The following is a 6,000-nucleotide window of genomic DNA, read 5'->3' on the forward strand; positions in this document are numbered from 1 at the left end:
CCTGCAGAAGGCATAACAAGTGAGCACTGATTGCAGGGATTCAAGACAACTATGAGATTTGAGTTGTTGAATTTGAATGGGAGAGCCCTTCTGTACCTCCTGTAGGGATTTCTGGGCCTAGAGGGTGAGCTTCTTGGGTAATAGATTGGCTTAGACTTGTCATGAAACTCTGTCACTTAGAAGGACCAGAAGGAGCTGGTGAGTCTGGGTGGGGACACAGGGACTTACGTACGGCTGTTCTGACCATGTCCACAGTTTGGATAAAGAGGGTGCTTCTCCATATGGGGCGTCCAACAGCCAAGACATGAGGTTGTAGATGGGGGAGGGTTGCAGAAGGAGTGGGCGTGTCTGTTGGTCCAAAGCCAATTTAGCACTGGAAATAAGGAAGAAACACTTATCAGCTCATTAATTATAGGATGCAGTAGGATTGGCTGTGCCTCTGGGTGTGGAGCAGTAATCTAATGCTTTAAACAAACAGCCCTGCCACTCAACAATAATTAGCAACAATAAGCATCTTCATAGAACTAGATTGATAGGTGGCCAACAACACACAGCCCCAAGCCTGGCCTAGAACTGGGCTTGGTTGCCACACTTGTGGAGCCAGCCAGTGGGTTTGGCCAGCCTACAGGAGCATGCACAGAAGTGATACATTCTTTCTTCTGCTGCTGTTTGCTGATAACTTGTTCTGTAGGAGGCACTGAGAGGAAGGAAATGTGAGATTTAGCAACATTCTAGTGAATTGAGGAGTCAAGATTAATAAACAGCAGCACAAGAAATATTCTATATGTCAAAATACAGAGTGTGAGTGCTCAGGGCCAAGTAGGACTTAGAGGCAGACTTTCCACCAGATGAAAGGTGAGGTGGACTTGTGGTGGGGTCTGCATTTCCTGTGAGATTTCTGCCAGGACACACTGCAATACTTCTTCTCAAGAAGCAGGAAACACAGGAAGAAAATTTTCAGATTGTACATATTGTTCTGTGATTTGCTTTTCATGCTTATCAATATGTTGTGAACATTCTTTCTTGTCCATAAATAAACTTCTTATGAATCTCTCATATTTTATTGTGTATTGAACATGATTTAACTAATCTTTTATTTTTGTCACTTAAGGTTATTAACAATTGCACCTATTATATATACTGACACTGGGTGCACCTTTATTTTTATCCATTGGATATGGTCTGTAAGGAGAATAGCTAGATCAAAGAACATGCACACTTTCAAGGTTTTGATACATATTGCTAAATTGCCTTCCAAAAAGGCATATCAGCATAGGTGCTCACCATCAGTCCTATGAAAGTAGCTCTTTAACTACATCTTTTCCATCACGAAATATTGACAATTTTAAAAAATTTGTAAATTTGATAAGAAAAAATGATATTTCATTATAACTTTAGTTTGATTTCTTTTTGTTACTTTATTACTTGGTTTTACAGGCCAATTAGTCACTGGTGATTCTTTTTAGATGAATTGTCTGATTATGTACTCTCTAGTCTTCTATTTTCTATATCTTCTTTCTTTCTTTCTTTCCTTATCTTGCTAACCCTTTTGATTTCTAAATTTTGAAACAGAGTCTCATTAAATTTCTTAGGAGGACCTTGCTAAGTTGCTGAGACTGGCTTTGTACCATGATGCTGCTGCTGCATCTGCCCTGGATCCTCCTGCCTCAGCTTCCTGAGCTGCTAGGATTACAGGTGTGCACAACAGCACCTGGCTCATTTATTTTTTATTATTTCATGGGGTATATTCCTTTTGCCTTAATTATTTATAAGAGTACTTAGTATGTTTTAAGGCTATTAACTCATTGTTTTTCATATGTTATAAATATTTTATTCTAGATTATCATTTGTTATTTAGTTTTGTTCATTTATAAAGTATTTATAATCTAAAATGTCCATGTAATTTAGGTAGTCTTCCAAATCACTGGCTGGAGGTGGCTTTTACCGGAAGCAAGGAGGCCAACAGGTGGCCCCTGACAGGATGCCGCTGCATCAGGATGAGGCCCATGAGGCAAGGCTAGAGAGGAAGCCCAGCTGCCAGACTCAGGTGGAGGAGGTGGTGATCGTGGGCAGGAAGCAGGGAAAGGGGAGGAGTCTGGATGACTCACAGGATGCTGACCTGGGTGAGGTCTGAGCAGGTGGAGGATGAGCCAGGATTGGAACTACAGGTAGAGGAGCAATAGGGGCAGGGCAGAGATTGGGACAGTTCCCTTTGGGCTTGTTGAGTGGAGTTTCCTTGTGGGATAATTCACTAGTATTTGGATCAACAGGACTGAACTGATTTCTGGCTTTGTGTTAGACTCAGGCTTTTTCTGCTACAGAATTGTGTATTTGCATTCACTATATCCTAATATTGGTGGCTTTTTTTTTTTTCCCCTAGGTCAGCTCCAGGACCTTCTGGTAGGTTCCATGGAGTAGCTCTAGAGCAGCATCATTATGGGGCACAGTTTAAGTGTACCTTAATAGGTGCTAGAGTGAGGCAGGCTTCACAATGCTTTTTCTCAGAATTGTTTTTGTTCTTTGAGGATGGGTTTCAAAATCACTTTACCACAGCTGTGTCTCTGGATTGCTCAGTGGAGCTAGGAACATAGGTGACCCCACTTGGACCCTTTGAGTCCCTCAGCACCAAATCAGCAGGAGCTGGATTTTGTAGAGTTGGACTTTATTCCCAGTGCAGATAGCACCTGGTTGGTCAGGCATAAGCTCTTTACTGTCATTGATCTCTCCATGGGGCTGCCCATAGCCTCTGGCCCAAAGACAGTCTGTGGACTCTCAGAGCCCTTGTGCTGCTGCTGCTGCATCTGCCCTGGATCCCCACTGTCGCCAAGCCATCCTGTGGTGGGATTTTTCAGACAGTTGTGCATGGTACCCATCTTCCAGTCCATGCTCTGTCCATGCCCAACCTCCCCTGAGGATTTTTTGTGGGTGCACTTAGGACATCTTTAAATCTTTTCTTATCTGTATTCTTGCCAGATGGCTTTCTCATGGTTTCTTTAGTAGACCCATGTTTTGAACTATTTCACATTTGGTAGCCTTTTTTTTTTAACCTATTTTCAAGATTTTTTTTTATGGAGAATAACAAACATAAAGTCAAAAATCCTAAACATATATCTCAGCAAACTTTTACATAGATATTCACTATATAACCACTTAAAACTCAAAATATTTCTTTTCTTTCTTTTTTTTTTTTTTTTGTACTGGAGATTGAACCAAGGGGCTTAACCACTGAGCCACATCCTCAGCCATTTTTCTATATTTTATTTAGAGACAGGGTCTCACTGAGTTGCTAAGTGCCTCGCTAAGTTGTCCAGACTGGCTTTGAACTCATGATCCTCCTGCCTCAGCCTCCCAAACCTGTGGGATTATAGGCATGGGCCACTGTGCCCAGCAAGATTTCTTTTGGAGTTAATAAGCAACTGAGGGATGAATGTGCTCCCATTATGTTTATTTATTTTTTCCTAGAAATTTCATGAAGGGTGTTATATGGGGAGCTACATGTCAAGTTTGGCTTTAGAAAGGGATATGGAGAATGGAGTGGAGTGTCTGATCATATTCTGATCATCCCCCTAACTAGCCATGGAAATTTTTTCCTTAGTTTCAATAACCTGCTTCATAGGGTGTCATGAAGATTACATGAGGCATTACATGTAAGTGCACAAAAAATGTTAATTGCTGTTTTTGTTGTTATTCATAAGGATGATGAAGAGGAGGAGGCCATGTTCTGAACTGAGAGTGTACATCAGAGTCACCTGAGGCTCTTTTGCAAAACACATGTGCTTGACCCAGCCAGATAGCTCCTGAGTCAGGATCTAGATTTTGCACGTATTCCCAAGTCATTCTGTTGCTCATCCATGGCTAAGAACCACCAGGCTGGAGGTGGCTATGACTGGAGGCAAAGAGGCTAACAGGTGGCCCCTGCCAGGGTGCAGCTGCCTCAGGATCTGGGCAGGGCTGGAGAGGAAGCCCAGCTGGGCAGACTTAGAGTGGAAAGGTGGCCAAGGTGATAATGGTGGGGGATGTAAGATGGAGAGGAGTCAGGGTGACTCACAGTGTGCTGATCTGGGTGAGGGCTGAGCAGGTGGAGGATGAGCCAGGATTGGAACTACAGGAAGAGGAGGGGTGGGGGTGGGACAGAGATTGTGATAATTCCCTTTGAGTTCCTTAGTATTTGGATCTTTAGGCTTGGGTGGGTAGTGTAGTTCTGGGAGGCTCAGGTGCAGAGAAGATGGATAGAGCCTCCACAGAGTGAATGTAGAGGTCAGAGGAGGGCCAAGTTCACAAGCATCCACCTCTGCAAAGGTCTGTGTCCACCTAATCTGCCCTCCCTAGAGATAGAGAAGACTCTTTTCTCATGTAGTAACCCCCCTGATGTTATAGAAGACTGAAAAATAAACTCAGTTTTCTCATCTAGAGGTAAATAATGATTTTAGGTCATTCCCTTTTCTCAAGCTCACGAAGTTTTTCATATCCCTCAACAGAGGAGCTTGCTTGCTTCGCCCTGATCCATCAGCATCCTCAAGCAGCACACTGAGTCATAGAAAGTGTCGTTCTCTGAAATCCCCTGTGTTGTCACAGCCAGCCACAGGTGGATGGTTTCCTTAGACCCTGGCTTTCTTCAGGCCCCTGCTGTCAATTAATTTCTCTTTTGTAAGAATTTAAGGTCTGATCCTTTTTGGTTCATAGTGTGATGATTGGGTGTTCACGCTGTTGTGTGAGATGTGCCTCCCTCTGAACCTTGTTACAACATTGACCCATTGGCATATTATCTATCTGTCATGAGAGAGAGGGGGAAAAAAAGATTTTAAGGGATTCCAGTGCCTTTCTCAGAAGCATTTGCATTTAGGATTGCAGGTGTAATAGAAATCATGAAAAATGTTGCATTTGTCAAAGAAGGTATACTGGAGTGGATTTATTATTAACTTGCTTATTCTAGAGCATCACCATCCAATAGGATTTCCTAAAATGACAGAAATGTTACTTTGTGCTGTCCAATTTGATAACCATTAGTCACCTGTGGCTTTTGAATGTTTGAAATGTGGCCAACATGAACAAGGAACTGTTTTTTGTTTTGTTTTGTTTTTGTATCAGGGATTGAACCCAGGGGCGCTTAACCATTTGAGCCATATCCCCAGCCCTTTTTATATTTTATTTGGAGACTTGGTCTCACTAAGTTGCTGAGGCTGGCTTTGAGCTTGCAATCCTCTTGCCTCAGCCTCCTGATCCACCAGGATTATAGGTGTGCACCACCTGGCCAGGCTCTGGATTTTTAAATTTTAATTAAAATTCAAATTGGCAAAAGAAAAGCAGATGCCATTATGTTGTATTCAACAAGAAACAGGAACATTAGGCCTGACACTCCACTCAGTTGCCCCACTATGAAGTGCCCCTCAAGGGTGACATTGAATATAGATCTTTGAAATCAAATGAACTTTTTTCCTGCCATCTCTCTGTCCTCTGTTCTTGTCTTGCCTGAATTGAGAGGCAAGACAAGAACAGAGGTATGTCAGCCATACCCCATGACCTCTCCCAGCCATTGTCTTTCCCACTCTTCCAACTCCTGGAAGGTCACCTGAGCCTTTCTGCCCTGGCATCCCCCTCCCTACTCCTGGTCATGGATCAAACCCCATCTCCTCCAAGAAGCCTTTCCTGACTCTTCTGTCCCTATGAGGTGAAGACAGTTTTAGGGCTCTGAGCAGATTCCATTGGCTTCCTAGTTAGGAGTGAGGGGTGGGGTGGTGATAGGTCTCAGGAAGATGTGGCTACACGACATTGTATTTCAGCTTCTCTGGCTACTTTTTTTTTTTTTTTTTTTGGTACTGGGGATTGAACCTCAGGGCACTTGACCATGGAGCCACATCCCCAGTACTATTTTGTATTTTATTTAAAGACAGGGTCTCACTGAGTTGCTTAGGGTCTCACTTTTGCTGAGGCTGGCTTTGAAATCACTATCCTCCTGCCTTAGCCTCATGGAGTCGCTAGGATCACAGGTGTGCACCACTG

General features: G+C 43.1%; 1 pseudogene; it reads left to right on the forward strand.

The window, feature by feature from the left end:
* Window positions 1-4,665: 4,665 nt before the first annotated feature.
* Window positions 4,666-4,776, forward strand: LOC120885111 (small nucleolar RNA U13; annotated as a pseudogene).
* Window positions 4,777-6,000: the final 1,224 nt, after the last annotated feature.

Source organism: Ictidomys tridecemlineatus, chromosome 12, assembly GCF_052094955.1.
Source record: "Ictidomys tridecemlineatus isolate mIctTri1 chromosome 12, mIctTri1.hap1, whole genome shotgun sequence".
In the NCBI taxonomy this organism is placed as follows: Eukaryota; Metazoa; Chordata; class Mammalia; order Rodentia; family Sciuridae; genus Ictidomys; species Ictidomys tridecemlineatus.